At 45.8% G+C, this 16,874-nt stretch overlaps 1 protein-coding gene across 1 annotated transcript in view; it reads right to left on the reverse strand.

The window, feature by feature from the left end:
* LOC144772070 (vomeronasal type-2 receptor 26-like) overlaps positions 1–16,874 on the reverse strand; it is a 61,686-nt gene that overhangs the window by 21,907 nt on the left and 22,905 nt on the right. The window contains exon 3 of the mRNA XM_078656258.1: positions 9,129–9,252. The gene's annotated coding sequence lies outside the window, so the exon portion shown is untranslated. The remainder of the gene's footprint in view (positions 1–9,128; positions 9,253–16,874) is intronic.

Consider the following 16,874-nt stretch of genomic DNA (forward strand, 5'->3'; position numbering starts at 1 on the left):
GGGGGCTCTTACAGAAGACATTAGAAGAGGTGGCAAATATCCCCACTCAAGTAGCATCTAGAGTAGAGACCGAAAAGATCCCAACAGTTTCCTGCCCGGGGTCAACTGAGAATGTATCTCCCCTTCCAACTATGACTACTCATTCAGGGGGAGGGGGTCAGGATTTAGACAATGGGGTACCCCCAAGACCAGGCCCAAGGGATAAGAATGGAGATTCCAGGGCAGAGAAGGGCCCAGTAGAGCTAATTGTGGAGGCCTCCCCCTTGGTGTTGGTCTTGGCCTATGTCCCCCATTTGAAACCTGGGCAAATAGAAAATACACCCTCCCTAATGAGTAAGGCCCTGCACTGGCTATCTCAAAACATGGCATTCTCATCCGGGGGTATGCATCAGTTGGCAGAAGAGATAGTGAAGGCAAGGATAGTGGAATGGATTGGGGGCGGCCATAAAAAATTCAGGGGGGATTGCTTGGTGGTGCACTTTACAGATCCGGAAGTCCTGCCAAACATTCTGTCGAATATATATCCTCCCCAATGCCGAACCGCTGAGATCATCCCTTTAACATTAGATTTTTCTATGCCAGGCGAGGTAATATCTTGAATCCTACAATCCTAAGAACCAAATGGAACACTGTGGTAAAAAAAGGAAACACTATTGGTCCAAAAAATAGTTGGGGTGTGTCCCTTGAAAACAGATTCTCAGCTCTATCAGACCTCAATGAGTGCGACTGACTTCATGGGACAGAAGCTGCAGCTCATTATAATTCAGTCAGCCTCACAAATACTAGGTCAAGTAGTGTCGAGAAAAGGGCCAATGAGCCTGTCTTGCTTGGTAGCAAAGAGAAACGTCACGCGGATGTACATTCTGTGCATAGAGTTCCGGAAAACGTTGATGGGATCCTCGAATCTACTTCTAATAATCCCAGTAGCAACAAGACACGCAGTTTATTATCTAATTTTGGCCTAGTATCCAGCAGGCAAAATGTAGTGCCATCTCAGGCTATAGCTATACCAGATAATAGAAGTCTAAACCTCCTATCATGGAACCTTGCTGGTATTTCTAACAAAATGATTTCCCCAGAATGGTGTGAATTCATAGAGCACCATGACATTATGTTTCAGGAAACCTGGGCAGTGAACCCAGTCTATCGGCATGGTTTCCTAAATTTTTATGTCCCAGCAAAAAAGAACCCCAAAGGGCGGCCATCAGGGGGATTGATTATTTGGGTGCGCCAATCTTCGCATTGTAATATCCAGGAAAGATCCCTCAATAATAGTGACATACTGTCAATTACGATCACCTGGGCCAATGGCCAAGAGATGGCCATTTATAACATATATGCTAGGGGAGTTGCAGGGGGAAAAACTTCAGAGGTAATAATAGCACTTGATAATGATCTTGACCTCCTTCCATCTCATCTTTCTATCTTGGTGGGTGGAGACATGAATACGACCTTCGAACCTTTGGGCTCGGAGGACGGTGAAATGACCTTAGAAGAGGATAATAAATGGGGAATCCCCCAGTTGGACCTGCCATCTGTCAAGAGATGGTCTGAGGTAGCAATTCAAATCAAGAGCTTGTGCTTAGCAAGGGGCTTAAGAGCAGCTAATGGGCGCACCCCGTCTGACCGACAGGGTGTCCACACATTTGATAATGGAAGGGCAAAAAGCCGAATAGATTATATCCTATTGGATGTGAGGGATTGGCACAGGCTGGTAGATATGAGCATCGCATCCAGATTAGAGAGTGACCACAACCCACTATGCTTGAGCATACAATTTAACCAGGAGGTGCGAGCTTCAAGCCAGGGAAGGGGCACAGTGACTTTGGATATTATCTCTACAAATAACCAACGCCATGTAAGGTGGGGCAGACTGATAGAGAAGCCAGAGATGTTAGAAGATCTAAGGAAGTTAGTTGTCTCTGAGATTAACATTATGAAAGAACATTGTACCGAACCCAACTTCTCCAGATTTATGGAGGAGGCACACTCTGAGTTTTTTTCTAAAATTCAGGGCTTCTTTCTAAAACCAGTAGGCCAAAAAAAGGTGGTAAAATCACCCACTAAACAGGGGTGGTATGATCAAACATGCAGAAGAGCACGTCAGAAACTTAGTCTTGAGTTAAGGAGTCAAAACAGAGAAGGAGTGAGGAAGGCCAGGGATGTCTACAGAAAAGCACAAACCAAAGCGAAAAAGCTCTGGGACGAAAATCACTGGCTTGACCTCAAATCAGCATGTGCAGCTAAGAAGCAAAAAGAGTTTTGGGTAATCGTAAAATGGGACAGGGGGGGGGGTAGCAGAGCGTCCACAAAACAACGTTGCAAAGAACTTATGGATAGACTTCTTTAAGCCACAATATGCATGTAATCTGGACCCAGGCCATTACCTACCTCCCCCGATGGTCTCCTTTAAAGGCGAAGTGTTTACCCTGGGTGATGTAAATATAGCGTTGGATGGGGTGTCTGTGGGGAGAGCGCCAGGAATGGACGGAATACCGGCCGATGTATTCTTAAGCGACCGGGCTTCATGGTGCCAATACTTTGTCTAGCAAGCAAATTCCATCGCCCATGGAGCTTCCATACCAAATTCATGGAAGGGTGCGGAGATCATCCCAGTTTTCAAAAAAGGTGATAAGACACTCACAAGCAACTACAGACCCATCAGTCTTATCGATTCTGCACAAAAATTGATGGGTCGACTGATACAAAACAAACTACAAGCTTGGATAGATGAGAAGGATGTTCTCTCCCCCTTCCAAGCCGGATTCCGCCCCCTATCAAGTTCTATTGACCAGGTCTTTTATTTTCTAACTTTATACTGGAGAAACGTGACCTTGATCAATGGTCCATTGTATGCCGTATTTGTTGACTTAAAGTCAGCATTCGACTTAGTCCCGCGACAAAAACTGTGGAGTGTCCTCGCGGAAATTGGTATCAGCCCCGAACTATTGACATTGCTAGTCCGCATGCATGAAAATAACTACGCTAGGATCAGGTGGGGGGCCCAGGGCGAGGTAACTGATTCTTTCCCTGTAGAGCGTGGGGTTAGACAGGGATGTGTCCTGGCTCCCACCTTATTTTCATTATATATAAATGGCATGGTGGACTACCTGAAGAAATCCCCTACTGATGCCCCAATACTGGACGGGGTTTGTGTACCAGTATTAATGTTTGCTGATGACACGTTGCTGGTATCACGAACTCCTAGTGGCCTCCAGAAGGCAATTAATGCTTTCGGGGATTTCTGCCAGATTCGGGGCTTGGAGTTAAACACTTCAAAGACTAAGTTTATGAGTATGAACCCAGCAAAGCCATTTAGGGGCACAATAACTTTTAATGGGGCTGCCTTAGAACAGGTAGAGGCTTTTACTTATCTTGGTATCTCCCTACAGGGCAATATGAAATGGAAGTCCCATATTGACTTAGCAGTTTTAAAGTTCCATCAACTAGCAGGGGCCCTAGCACTTAAACATAAATCTTCATTAACCAAACCTATCCATCCTGTGTTAGAGATTTATAGTATGAAGGTGCTAAGTGCCTGTTTGTATAGCTCAGAGTTGTGGGGTTTTGCCAACTTGAACATTTTGTCTACTGCTGAGAACAAGTTTTTGCGACGTCTGGTTGGCGTTCCACAGAGCACACCAACAATCCCCCTGTTGTATGACCTGGGGAGGAAAAAGATTGAGGACCTGGCTCGACTGCGCCCATTACTATTCTGGAGACGAATAATGTCAACGCCGGAGCTAGGTCATTATGCCTCCGCCCTCATGGACATTATTAAGAAGGACCGGTTCCATACAGTAACATGGCTCAACGAGATCCGGAACCTATTAACAAAACTCCATCTAGACCATTTATGGACTAACACTGACCCAACTGCATTTCCATCAAAGGATATTGTGAAAAAAATGTACTGGGATATGACTTTGCAATCTGTTTTGACCTCTAACCCACATTCCATGTTAACATCCCGGTATTTGGAAATCAAATTTACTCCATTTTGTGAACTATACTGGGATTTTATTACAAAACCTATGGATAGAAAGTTGTACTTCCAATTTAGAGCTGGTAGTTTGCCCCTTAACGCTTTCACACAAAAGTGGTCGCCTAGCAATGTTAATATATGCAACCATTGCAAAGACTTGGTTGAGGACATCTCGCACTTTCTGTTTGTCTGTCCTCTTTATGCTTCTCCAAGAAGGAGGTGGATAAAACCAGCGTGTCAGAATTTAGGGACACGTAGGTGCCAGGAAGCACTTAGAATTTTGGAATCAAACAGCTCCCCTCCTTTAGCAATTGCAGTAGCAAAATACCTGGGATGGGCATGGATCATTCGCACTCGCACTTTTGCCAGTGGAGTCAGAGGAAATGTAACGTGATTTTATGTAGATTATAATTAATCATGTGTAGTGAACTTGAGTTTTTAGCAGTAAATGCGTTCATTTTAGTCATGATTCGTCAGCGTTTTGAATTTAATGTGTGTTTTAAAAATGTGATTGTATTCTAGAATAGTATTTACTGATGTATAGGTTAGGGCGTCAATGCTTTTATGACAATGCTGTCGAATAAAGCTTTTGAATTTGTTAATTTGTTGTAGATGGTAATAAGGGAATAAACAGAAGAGATTGAGACAATCTAAGAATTGTGAGAGTGGGATGCCATGTTGGTGATGTCTAGCGCTACAAGAACAAGAGCCAACAATGCAGTTGAACTGCATGGAAATTGTTATACTAAATGGAGGGATGGGTACTTTGGGAGTTTTTTTGTGGTATGATCAGCACTAGACGCTATGCAAATGGGGTTGTTACTTCACTCTTGTGTCCCAGTATTTTGACACGCAATTAATGGACGGAATGCAGAACAAGTCAAAGCATTTACCCCCCAGTCAAGAGATCTGGGTTAAATGAAATCCATCATTCTTGTGCTCATCATGCCACCCCAGTTTAGACCTGGCCATATGCAAGTAAGTCTTGACCCTGTGTCTCGAACAGTCCATCCCAAACTGCCAAGCCAGGTCCTCCCTGGACTGGAAACAAGCAGCCTAGGACCCATTTCGGGGTTTCACCCCTCTTCAGCCAGGATAGCTTGATTGCAGAGACACAGTGAGCCCAGGACCCACATCTGGGCATACCTGGTGCACTTAGGGAGAGAAAGCAAAAGACACACAATTGTTTATGCCCCGACGTGGGTCCCATTCTCTCCATGCCACTGGAGCTAAGCTATCCTGGCTAATGAGGGCTGAAAGCACGAAACCAATCCCAGGATGCTTGTTCCCAGTCCAGGGAGGAATTAGCCTGGCAGTTCTGGCTGGACTGTTCCCATTGGGCGCAGGGTTAAGACTTATTTGCATATGGCTGGGTCCAAACTGGAATGGCATGGTGAGCAAATAAACAATGGATTTATGCCCAGATCTCTTTACTGGGGTGAATGTATGACATTGTTCTGCATTCTGTCCATCAATTGGTCTTTTTGCATTTGTCACCCCGAGTGGGACCGGTATGCCCTGATGTGGGTCTCGTGCACTCCATGCCACTGGAGTCAAGCTATCCTGGCTGATGAGGGCTGAAAGCCCGAAACCAATCCCAGGATGCTTGTTTCCAGCCCAGGGAGGACCTGGCCTGGCAGTTCCGACAGGACTGTTCCCATTGGGTGCATGGTCAGGACTGATTTGCATATGGCTGGGTCCAAACTGGAATGGAATGGTGAGCAAAAAATCAATGGATTTAGGCCCAGATCTCTGTACTGGGGTGAATGTATGACATTGTTCTGCATTCGGTCCATCAATTGTTCTTTTTGCATTTGTCACCCCGAGTGGGACCGGTATGCCCAGACGTGTGTCCCAGGCTCTCCATGCCCTTGGAGTCAAGCTATCCTGGCTGATGAGGGCTGAAACCCCGAAACCGGTCCCAAGATGCTTCTTTCCAGTCCAGGGAGGACCTGGCCTGGCAGTTCGGGCTGGTTTGTTCCCATTGAGGGCAGGGTCAAGACTGATTTGCATATGGCTGGGTCCAAACTGGAATGGCATGGTGAGCAAAAAAAGGATGAATTTAGGACCAGATCTCTGTACTGGGGTGAATGTATGACATTGTTCTGCATTCTTTCCATCAATTGTTCTCTTTGCATTTGTCACCCCGAGTAGGACGGGTATGCCCAGACGTGGGTCCCATGCTCTCCATGCCCCTGGAGTCAAGCTATCCTGGCTGATGAGGGCTGAAAGCCCGAAACCGGTCCCAAGATCCTTCTTTCCAATCCAGGGAGGACCTGGCCTGGCAGTTCGGGCTGGGTTGTTCCCATTGAGTGCCGGGTCAAGACTGATTCGCATATGGCTGGGTCTAAATTGGAATGGCATGGTGAGCAACAAAAGGATGGATTTAGGCCCAGATTTCTGTACTGGGGTGAATGTATGACATTGTTCTGCATTCTGTCCATCAAGTATTGTGAGGCTCCTCTCTTGTTTCTCCCTGCCTCTCGTTTGTTTTTGTACTTTGATGTTTTTACACACTTAGGGGCAGATATACAATAACTGGTGCTTCTCTGTATATTTATTAGCAGAGCTGCGCCAGTTATTCTGCGTCGCAGAACAGATGCATGAAGGCATCCTCTGACGTAAAGGCAGTGCATTGCTGGAATTGTGGCGCACGCACCACACAACTCCAGCAATGGTTAGGAATGCCTATTTCTAACATAATGCGTCACTCCTTACGCCTGCTTCAAGCAGGCATAGGGTTTTGACACAGTGGCGTTGTAAAAGTGATTCTGTAAAATCCTGTAGATTTCATTGCGTCACTTTTACGAGGCTTTCCTATGTCGGAACCCCCACCCTGCATACATTATACCTGACGCAGGTATAATGTAGGGCAGGGCTTTACAACGTGACGCATTGAACTAGATGCGTCAAGTTGTAAATATGACGCATAGTGGCGCATTGTTTACGACGCCACTGCGTCACAGAAGTGATGTAACACTGTTGTAAAGATGTTGCAAGGGGCTTGTAAATCTGTCCTAAAGTCTTCTGTTTGACTTGTTCCCCCAATTTCCAAAACAGTTTTTAATGTGTTGCTACTTTTTCTCCTCTTTAGGATACCAGTACATCTTGTCAGATTCTTCATCTTTTGAGCAAGACTTCTCTATTTGTACGTTTAACTGACGTCTTTCCACTGTCATTCAAGGCACTCTGAAGGATAGTGGTGTCACAGTTATGAAAGGTCACCCCTTTTAGACCTCCTTCATAAGAAACTAAAAGTTAATGGAAGAGCAACTTTTAACATTGATGGATAAATCTGTGTCAGCGACTGGTATTTTACAGCTGCGTGGCCTATGTGTGTATGTATGTGCGTGCCTGTATCTGCCTGTGTGTGGATATGCCTAGTAGCTTGTGCAGGACTCCCACTTGTGTGTTTTCATTTAGTCTTGCTATATAGACATCCTTGTAATTGTTGCCTCTATTGACATGGATTGGCAAAGCCAATAGGTCTCGTCTATGGGAGAGCTTGGTTTTGGCAATTATGTGGGTTTGGGTAATGGGTGGGTGTAGGTGTATAATGTGATGATTAAAAGAAAGTGCTATAAAGCGGACAGAGCTGACTGCTTCATATTGCTTTTTTTCCATCTGTCGAGTGGAGCAGAAGAAACAGGGATAGGAGGGAGGGAGGGAAGAAGAAACAGGGAGGGGGTGGATATGAGTTAAAAAAAAAAGAGTTTAGACACACCCAGCGTTGACAGCATCATTATGGAGGAATAGTACCTGAATCACAGTGCGAGCAGTGGATGGCTAGCGCCTAGCGGACACTAATCAAGCCTATTAATCAAATCCTATCTAATCTGCACTTAGTACGTGTGCCACGGAACCAAAAAGGAAGTGACGAGTACCAAGAGCTGCCCAATGATCAGGCAGCAAAGATGAGTGAGAATGATGCCAACAAATGGTAAGCAGTGGGCGGATTGTAAGCCCATTATTGAACACGAGTCTTGCAAGTGAAAGAACATGCACTAGCGCATGCTCTTTAGGATCGACCCAGAAAGCACATCCTCTGAAGGTGAATTGTTGTTATGAGACGGAAGATGCAACTCCTGCAAGTCTTTGGAAAGAGTAAATGTACATGTGACGTACATTACACACCATCGGCATATTTGTTGTGCTGAATTTTCAGTTTTCGAAGCGTCCCCTCAGACCTTGCAGTATGACTTGGCAAGTGTGCAGTTCATTCATTTACAATCACTGTAGGCGCTGCTAGCAAATGTGCTCATCTATTCTCCGGAGCATACCTTTAGCAGCCTGAGTGAAGATGCTACGCTGTTCCAGGTTATCTGTCCTGGAGGGACGCAGTGGCACAGAAGTATCATACAGACAGTAATTTAATCATGACTGCTTTGCACTCTTTACACAAATGCGAATTTCTGGATCACTACTTATTACTCACTCAATTTTTGCACCACCAAAAGCTCATTAAGACCCTCATTATGAGTAGCCTGAAATTAGCCTTGTAATTGCGCCCTACCCCGGAATAAATAATGCTAGGCAATTCTGGGAGAAGATTGAATGGGATAATAGGTGGAACTCTGAGGCTACTTTAGGAAATGAGGAATTTCCAGGGGATATCAGTGATCCCAGGTTTGGTTTCCCCCATAATTACGTATTTTTCATGAGTGGCACCAGTAGATTTTAGCAGCTGAAATCAAGCTGTAGGTGGAGCCGACCAACTCTCATATTTTCATTTTGGATGTTGACTACTGTTAAGTGCTGATCAAAAGTAAGAGGCTGTCCATAAAGCGGGCCAAAATAATGCATGACTATCAATGTTTGCACTGGCACTGATTTACCCTTCACCTACCTGGTATTGTGAGACAATAATTAAAGAAGGGCTTGCTTCCAGTTTTAAGCACTTTCTATGCCTAGAAGTCTGTTGGTATTTAAGCTGCTGCCATTTGTTGGCAACCTGTGTTTTCTTTAATAACTGCATGATTGTTTTTCCTACGAATTGACATTTATTCAACGGTGTCAGTTACTGATTACTACCTTTTACCAATACCTCCTGACTCAGGAATTATCATCTCCTTCCAAAAACCTCCCATTCTGTCTGCATTCTCTAAAGCTCAAACCACGTGACGTGTTCACCTTTGTTGCTCACCAGTAGTGTTTGAAATTTCTCCCTCTGGACAGAGGATGCAGTCAAAGCAGCAGACAGGCTTCCCCTCCTGAGCAGCTTCTCTATAACCCAGAGGGCAATTTTCACTGCACGCAGACTCGGGCACCTGTAGACAAAATGAAAGTGAAAATTGTGTTGATTCCTTATCGCATTCTTTCTATATTAAAAGCCTCAATATTTCCCAGAAAGGACCAACAACTACACCAACGAAATAATGTGACAATTGATCCTTGTACATCACAGTGAATGGGATGACTTTTACCAGAGGTCTTTGTATCATGATTTGTCCTGCTGACATCTCCTGGAACTTCCAAAACAGACCCGGCTGGAGGCATAACTAACACTCAAGCAATGCTGCTAACTCAACAAGTGTGATGGCTCGAGAAAAATACATTACCAGAACGGCATCGGTGATATACAAATGCCTTTCAGGATCTAGTGACAAAAAAGCTAGCTCCTCAACAAAGCATGGTCACAGTAAATAAGTCATGGTATAATGAAAAGATGTAAAACAAGAACGTTCCAACACTGGCTCTAAACCAAGACACGGTAAGGTATATTCAACCTAAAAAGGCATCACCATGCTGGGGTAAGGATATGGATCATTGAATGAGTAGATGTAGATGCCCTTACTGCCTGCATCTGTTGGGGACTGCCTGCTTGTCCCAGAATCCAGCGCCTCCAGTGCTCCCCCCAGGAGGGAGGAGCTTGCCTGCAGCAAAGTGCTAAAAAGCGCAATTCACCAACGTGGCGCCGGACACGCACGGGCCGCACCCGGGCGAAGCCCGGGCCAAGGGCAGGCCCATCCTTGCCCATCATCGCCTGGGAGAGGTTGGACTGGGCCAGGGCTCTTGGTTCCACATCTAGATGTGCCTGATGGGAGATTGTGATCAACCAAGTATCATCAGTAGTTCTGCCGCCTGGGTGAGTCGTTTGATTAATCTCGCCCTGTAACTGTATCTGTGCTGAAACACTCTTCACTGGTAGCCGTAGTGAAGGGCGTCCTGCTGAGCAGTCATCTAACAGACTCAGAAACTGTCTGATAAGACTCTACTTTATATTGGGACAGAGATTAAGAAGGAGTAAATTACAGTATTACGAGACTCTGAAGATACACATCTCAGAAAATTGAGCATGGGGAAAAGGAAAACAATGGATGGTAATAGTGGAGCCCCGGAAGGGGGGGATAGCGGCAGAGAACGCAAGGGGAAAAGGGTTAGGAAATCGCTGAGGTAGAAGGTACTAGTTAATAATTGTACCATAGATAGAATAGACATGTTGATCAGCGAATGCGAGGACATCTTAGGTAGTGATACATCCATTCAAGCCCCTAGCATTGAATCAGCTACAGGCTCTTCCCATCTGGATAAACTAATCGCAGGTCAACATATAACAATTCCCGCCATGCTTCATAAAACAAAGAGGGGACACATCACAGAACCCCAAACAGAGGGATCCGCAGCTAAAAGTGCAGTTCCAGTGGAGGGAAAGGCTGGCACCACGGAGGCTGGGGAAACATTGGTTGTTTGTACAAATAGCTTTGCACCCCTCATAGATTTGCAAGGGAGGGTGAATGACTTACTGAATAATCCCCTGTCGCCGCCACGTAGCCCTCCTCCTATATCTAATTCATATAACATCATTGATTTTCAGGGATTACCTTCTCTTATTAGTGAATTAAAAGCAGAGGTAGCACTTATGCGAATAAAGTTGGTAGAACTGACTTCGATGGTTGATTTTCTGACACAAAGGATCCCTGCTTACACAGAAACTTCCAATCGTAGGGTAAAGGAGCCCGAACAATCCAAGCAGACAAACAGTCAGGAATGTTGCCCGGCCATTACATATAAGGTTGCTCAGAGCAAGGTTTTTTTTTTTTTTTTTGAAAAATTTTATTCGGAAGCAGCAGAACAGAACAATCAATACAGCTATGGGCCTACAACCTCCAGGCTGGCCACAATGTAGAAACAAAATCAATACAGGATAAGGGTACACATTTCAACAATGCCAGCACTGAGATCATAGCAAATCGGAAGAACGGGAGGTACACGTAAACACGGCCGCAAATATCAGAATATAAAGAGCTTCCATTTTATAATAAAGGAGGAAGGATCCGAGAATATACAATAAAGCAAGTCAATTATGAATCAAGTCATGAGATAGGACTTTCGAACTGTGTATCAACTGAAGGAAAGTCATCTTGGCCACACGTAAATCAGAATATGTCAGTGCCCGAAAACTATGAGCCGGCCCCACGCCCCACCCCTCAGGATCAAAAGACGGTATAAGAGAAATGCAAAGACATCCCATCAGAGTTCAACCCCGAAAAAACAAACATGGACCCCCCCACGAAACTAAACCTAGAAAGACAACAAGAGACAAACAAAGAGAAAAACAAGGGCCATAGAAACAAAGAGAACAAAAAACAAGACCCATCCCCCACCCCGCATACCAGCAGAAGGCTACGGCCCACCCCCCCCTATAGGCATGCCTGTCGCCCCTAGCACGAAAACCCCATTACAAGAAAGTGGAGGAGGAGCCCTGCACCCGCCCCCCGTCTCCCCTCTCCCCCTCCCCCACCACCTCCCAGAAGAGAGTAGAAGCTCCCCAAGAGGGGGGGGTAGTAAACATCATGTGTCCGTAACACATCCCCACAATGCACAGTAACAAGCCCAGTATAGCGTCATCTACAATGGCATCAAATCAGAGAAACAATCATGCGCCGCTCATCCCTGGCCAGTCCGAGTAAAGGCAAACGAAAACTCCGACTCAGAAGTCCCATAAGCAAGCCATCTCGGCGACCAAATCAGCGTCACAGGAGCCACCTCAGTACTAAACAAAAGCAGTTTTACAATAGCAAGTCTCGGTCGCCAATAGTCACAGTCCGATGGTAAAGGGGCCCAGTGATACTGTATGACGGCATGTATATATGCCGGAGCACCAGAAGGAAAGGCGGTCGCACAAAGCACGTCGATAGGTTCACTGTAGCCGGAATCCAGGATCTCATGCCCCAAGAAATCCACGATGACAATTGACTCAGTAGAAGCAGGCGGTCGATCCATGACGGTCCCATCAACGCTCCCAGGTCCCCATTCAGGAGCAATAGACGCCAGTGAATCATGTAGAGCCAACAGTATACAGGTCAGGGAGGATTGAAAGTCCCGAACAGCCAGGAAAACATCTCTCAATGTGTACTCCCTCGCTTCAATACCAATGGCGGCAGCGCTCATCACCCCCGGGAGCTCCACAGCCAGGATAGGAGATAGCTCAGCAGGTTGTCGGAGACTCATCACCATCAGCTAGGACATATGGGGGCCAGAGCAGAGCAAAGGAAGAACCACAGACGAGCAGCTTCACAAGCCTCTCACCCACCGTGCCCAGGAGAGATACACAGCCAGATGCATGCCGCGACCGGCCAGCGATCCCACTAGGGGCAGGAGCACCCCGGGCAGCACGGCACAATCCGCGATGCGGGCGGCCGGAACAGCTTCTGGTCTCGATCGCTCCAGTACAGGGAAATAAGTCAGACGCGCTCCGGGTGGTCCGGGCACCAGTGCCGCTCTCCGCCTGCGCCTGCAGACAAAACCCCAAATTACGACCTCCGCGGGTTCAGCCGGCCATCACTGTTGGCCGCGTCCGCTGTTGATCACTTCCATCTCGGCCACGGGATCACGCAAAGCCCCGGCTCACCGCCGGCGCAGGCCGCCCTGTTTGCGACGACGTTACTCAGCCATCCGGATCGCTAGCGAGCCCGGAGTTACATGGATGGGCAGCGCACCATCTCTGCCGTGTGGGGGTAAGGTACCGAACCAGGATGGATGACAGGATATTAGGGAGGGAGAGGTCGAGCGACGGAGCCGGACTTCTAAGCTGCCATCTTGGATCACGTCTTGGCTCCTCCTCCGCTCAGAGCAAGGTTAACACTCCACATTGTTACAACACGGGGGAGAAAATAGATCCAACACAGAGCCTTTATCACTGGGGGGTCCTGCTCATGTATCTATCTCAAATTCTGATTTATTTCAGATGCAAACTTGGCGTCCTGCCATATTAGGTCTAGGGATCCCTCTAAATAACTATAGGCAACAAAGTATTATACCATCAGGTACAAATTCGCATCAGGCGCCCAAAATGTACATGGTCAATGTCCCTAAATATGACAGCAGGAATAGTAGAGAAAACGCAGATTCCCTCACAAATTAGGCAATCCATTGGATTTGCCATGTCAGGGGATGTCGCTCGGTTATCAGAGAAGATATTTTTCGAGCCCGCAGACTTTCTTCCTGGACAAACCCTCTAGATTGCATTGAGCTACTACTAGAAGATCATGAACTAGTTGAAAACTTGCTAGCCCTGGAGTTTCATACATCTTCTCCAGACCATTCCTTAATTCAGTTTAGACGTTTCCTTTTCGTAACTGGACAGGTTTGCTCTACGGGGCTAGGTGGCCTCCCAGTAGATGGATCTTCAAATCTAGGCTCTAATGACTGACTGTTGAATGCGTTTCAGAAGGCCATACCTCCTAGTAGATAACCTAGTAATACTATCCACCGCTCCATTGAGGTGGAATGTATAAAGAGCACCATACCCCCTGACATTAGCATATTGATAACTAAGGGAGTCATTGAGTTAACTAAACATCAAGGTAATTTGCCGAACAATGTGACACCTTTGTGTCCAAGCAAAAATCTAATGACAGGCTTATCCGTGTTATCATGGAATGTAGCTGGACTAAACTCCAAGATTTCATCTCCATACTGGCAGTCATTTGTTGCACAACATGATGTCTGCCTTTTTCAGGGAACCCGGGCAATGGATCCAACTCATTGTGAAGGCTATCTAAATTATTATGTCCCTGCAATCGCTGGCGGAAAAGGTCGACCCTCAGGAGGCTTAACAATTTTGGTGCGCCAAGAAATTGGCTTCGTGGTGCAGGTCTTTGAGTCCCTCAATAAGGATATATTAGCGCATAGGTTGATGTGGGGAGTCGGCGAAAAGCTTGATGTCTATAACATCTATGCAAGGGGCAGTAAGGGTAGGAAATCGGGGGTGCTAGTAGCTCTGGAAACACTTCTTGACCAACCTTCCAGGAGCAGAGATGTAATAATAGCGGGTGATTTCAACATGACTTTTGAACCCCTTTTAAACGCGAATTTTACTGATGAGGAAGGTGATCTTCGGAGAATCCCTAAACTACATCTAATCCCAGTAAAAAAAATGGACTGATGTGGTAGTACAGATGAATTCCCTCTGTATGGAGAAAGGACTAAGGGCTGTAAATGGTAGAACACACTCAGACAGAGATGGCGTAAGTACTTTTAGCAATGGTTCCAGTCACAGCCGCATTGATTACTTATTAATTAATTCCCAGTTTTGGCATGTATTAAAGGACATGAAGGTAATTGAGCAGATAGAGAGTGACTATAATCCATTATCTGCAGTTTTTGAGATAGTGGTAGAGGAAGATGCCTTTTATTCTAGCAGGGAATTGATAACTCTAGATTCAGTTCCTACAGATGACATGAGGCGATTGAAATGGGTAAATTTAATAGCAAAGCCTGAAGTCCTTGATAGGATCTCACTAGATGTTGATAGCCAAAAGATCTTCCAGATCTATTATTGCTCTAACATGGTACCACCTGAGATGGTTATCGGATTTCATGCTGAGTTCTTTAAACAGCTTTGTACCTATTTCTATAAAACCACTAAAAATAGAGGTACTCACAATAAAAAGGGAAGTAAATGGTTTAACAAGGATTGTAAGGAGGCTCGTAACTCCTTGGGGAAAGCAATTAAGGAAGGCGACATGATTAAGGTTAGGTCTGCTAGGCAGAAATATAAGAAAGTCCAGGAGACGGCAAAGAAACTTTGGGACGACAATAGATGGCAGGATCTCAAATGTGCGTGCGAAAACAAAAACCATAAACTATTTTTGGATGTAGTAAAATGGGGCACAGAAGGCCGACCTTTAGAGCCGATAAATCATGTACGCCAAGATCAATGGGCAATGCATTTTCAAACCCAATATATTTGCAGTATAGATGATAGGGATATGTTTGAGCTCTCACACACTTACTATGATGGTTCGGCTTTTAATGAAGTTGATGTTGATATTGCTTTGGGTACTGGGATGGGAGGTAAAGCATCAGGCCCTGATGGTATCCCAGCCGATATATTCCTTTCCAATAAATCCAACTCGAACCTATACATCCTGATTTTAATGAATGATATTGCTAAAGGTATGCCGGTACCAGAGTCATGGAAAGGAGTGGGGATAATCCCAATATTCAAAAAGGGGGATAAGTCTTTGCCTGGGAATTGCAGACCCATAAGTTTAATTGATTCATTACAAAAGATCATGGGAATCCAGGATTGGATTAGTGAGCAGGATATATTATTACCTTTCAAGGCAGGTTTCCGGTCATGCACAAGTACCATTGATCAAACCTTTCGCTTCACTCTACTTTACTGGAAAACGCTGGTTTTGGAAAAAGGCAGCTTGTATGCTACCTTTGTAGATTTAAAGTCAGCTTTTGACCTCGTATCCTGTAATAGACGGTGGAGAGTATTGCAATACCTGAAGATGCCCCAAGAATTATTAACCCTTATACCTAGACTCCATGAGGACACCAATGCAAAAATCTGGTGGGGTAGCCAGGGCCAGGTCACCCCGCCTTCAGAGTGGAAAGGGGGGTGAGACAAGGCTGTGTGATGGCCCCAACATTGTTTTCCATTTTTATTAATGGGATTGTAAAATTCTTGGAAGCTAATCCAACGGACGCTCCTATACTGGCAGGTGTAAAAATTCCAATCCTCATGTTTGCCGACGATACGCTGTTAATCGCCAAAACACCGAGCGGCCTACAGCGAGCCCTAGCGCTCTTCGAGGAATTTCGCCACCTGCGGGGTTTGGGGATAAATGTTTCCTAAACAAAGTATAGGACATTTAACCCCCATAGATCTTTTAGAGGAGCGATGGTTCTGAATAAGCGTCATTTGGAGCAGGTAAATGATTTTACATATCGAGGGGTCATGGGGGAGATGACCGAGGCTATCAGGGAGTGCTTGGACACGGGCGGTAGGGCGGCTCTGATTTTATTTGACCTCTCTGCCGCCTTCGACACAGTGCCCCACCAGCAACTTCTCGCCCAATTGTCTGCCATTGGCATTGCGGGCCTAGCATGGGATTGGGTTAAGTCTATTCTTGAAGATCGCTCTCAGCAGATGTGGATGCCACCTTTTTCATCATCCATAAGGAAACTGTCCACGGAGGTCCCGCAGGGCTCCACACTTAGCCCCTTGCTTTTCAATATTTATTTTACACCTCTGATTTTCTTAGCTGAGGAGCTGGGCGCTAAAATAATGGCTTATGCCAATGACACTCAGCTCCTTTTCACTTGGAAGGACTCCGATCTACAAACTGATATTGCTCATAAGTGCCTCTCATCGGTATTCTCCTGGCAGGCACATGCTCGTCTCAAGTGCAACCAAGACAAGTCAGAGGTGCTCCTCTACGGCCAGTTTCCTCCTGCTTTTAGGGAGACTCTATAGCCCCCTGACTTTCCGTGCCCTAACTCAAAGGGTGGGCCCGCAAAGAATCTAGGGATATGGTAGGGGGAAGATCTTTGTTTCCATGACCAAATAAAAAAAACTCACAGGAGTCTGCTTTGGCTTTCTTAAAGCCTTGAGATGATTCTTCCCTCAGTTTCCGCGCACCGCTAAGGAAAT

The sequence above is a fragment of the Lissotriton helveticus genome, chromosome 1_1 (assembly GCF_964261635.1).
Source record: "Lissotriton helveticus chromosome 1_1, aLisHel1.1, whole genome shotgun sequence".
Lineage (NCBI taxonomy): Eukaryota > Metazoa > Chordata > Amphibia > Caudata > Salamandridae > Lissotriton > Lissotriton helveticus.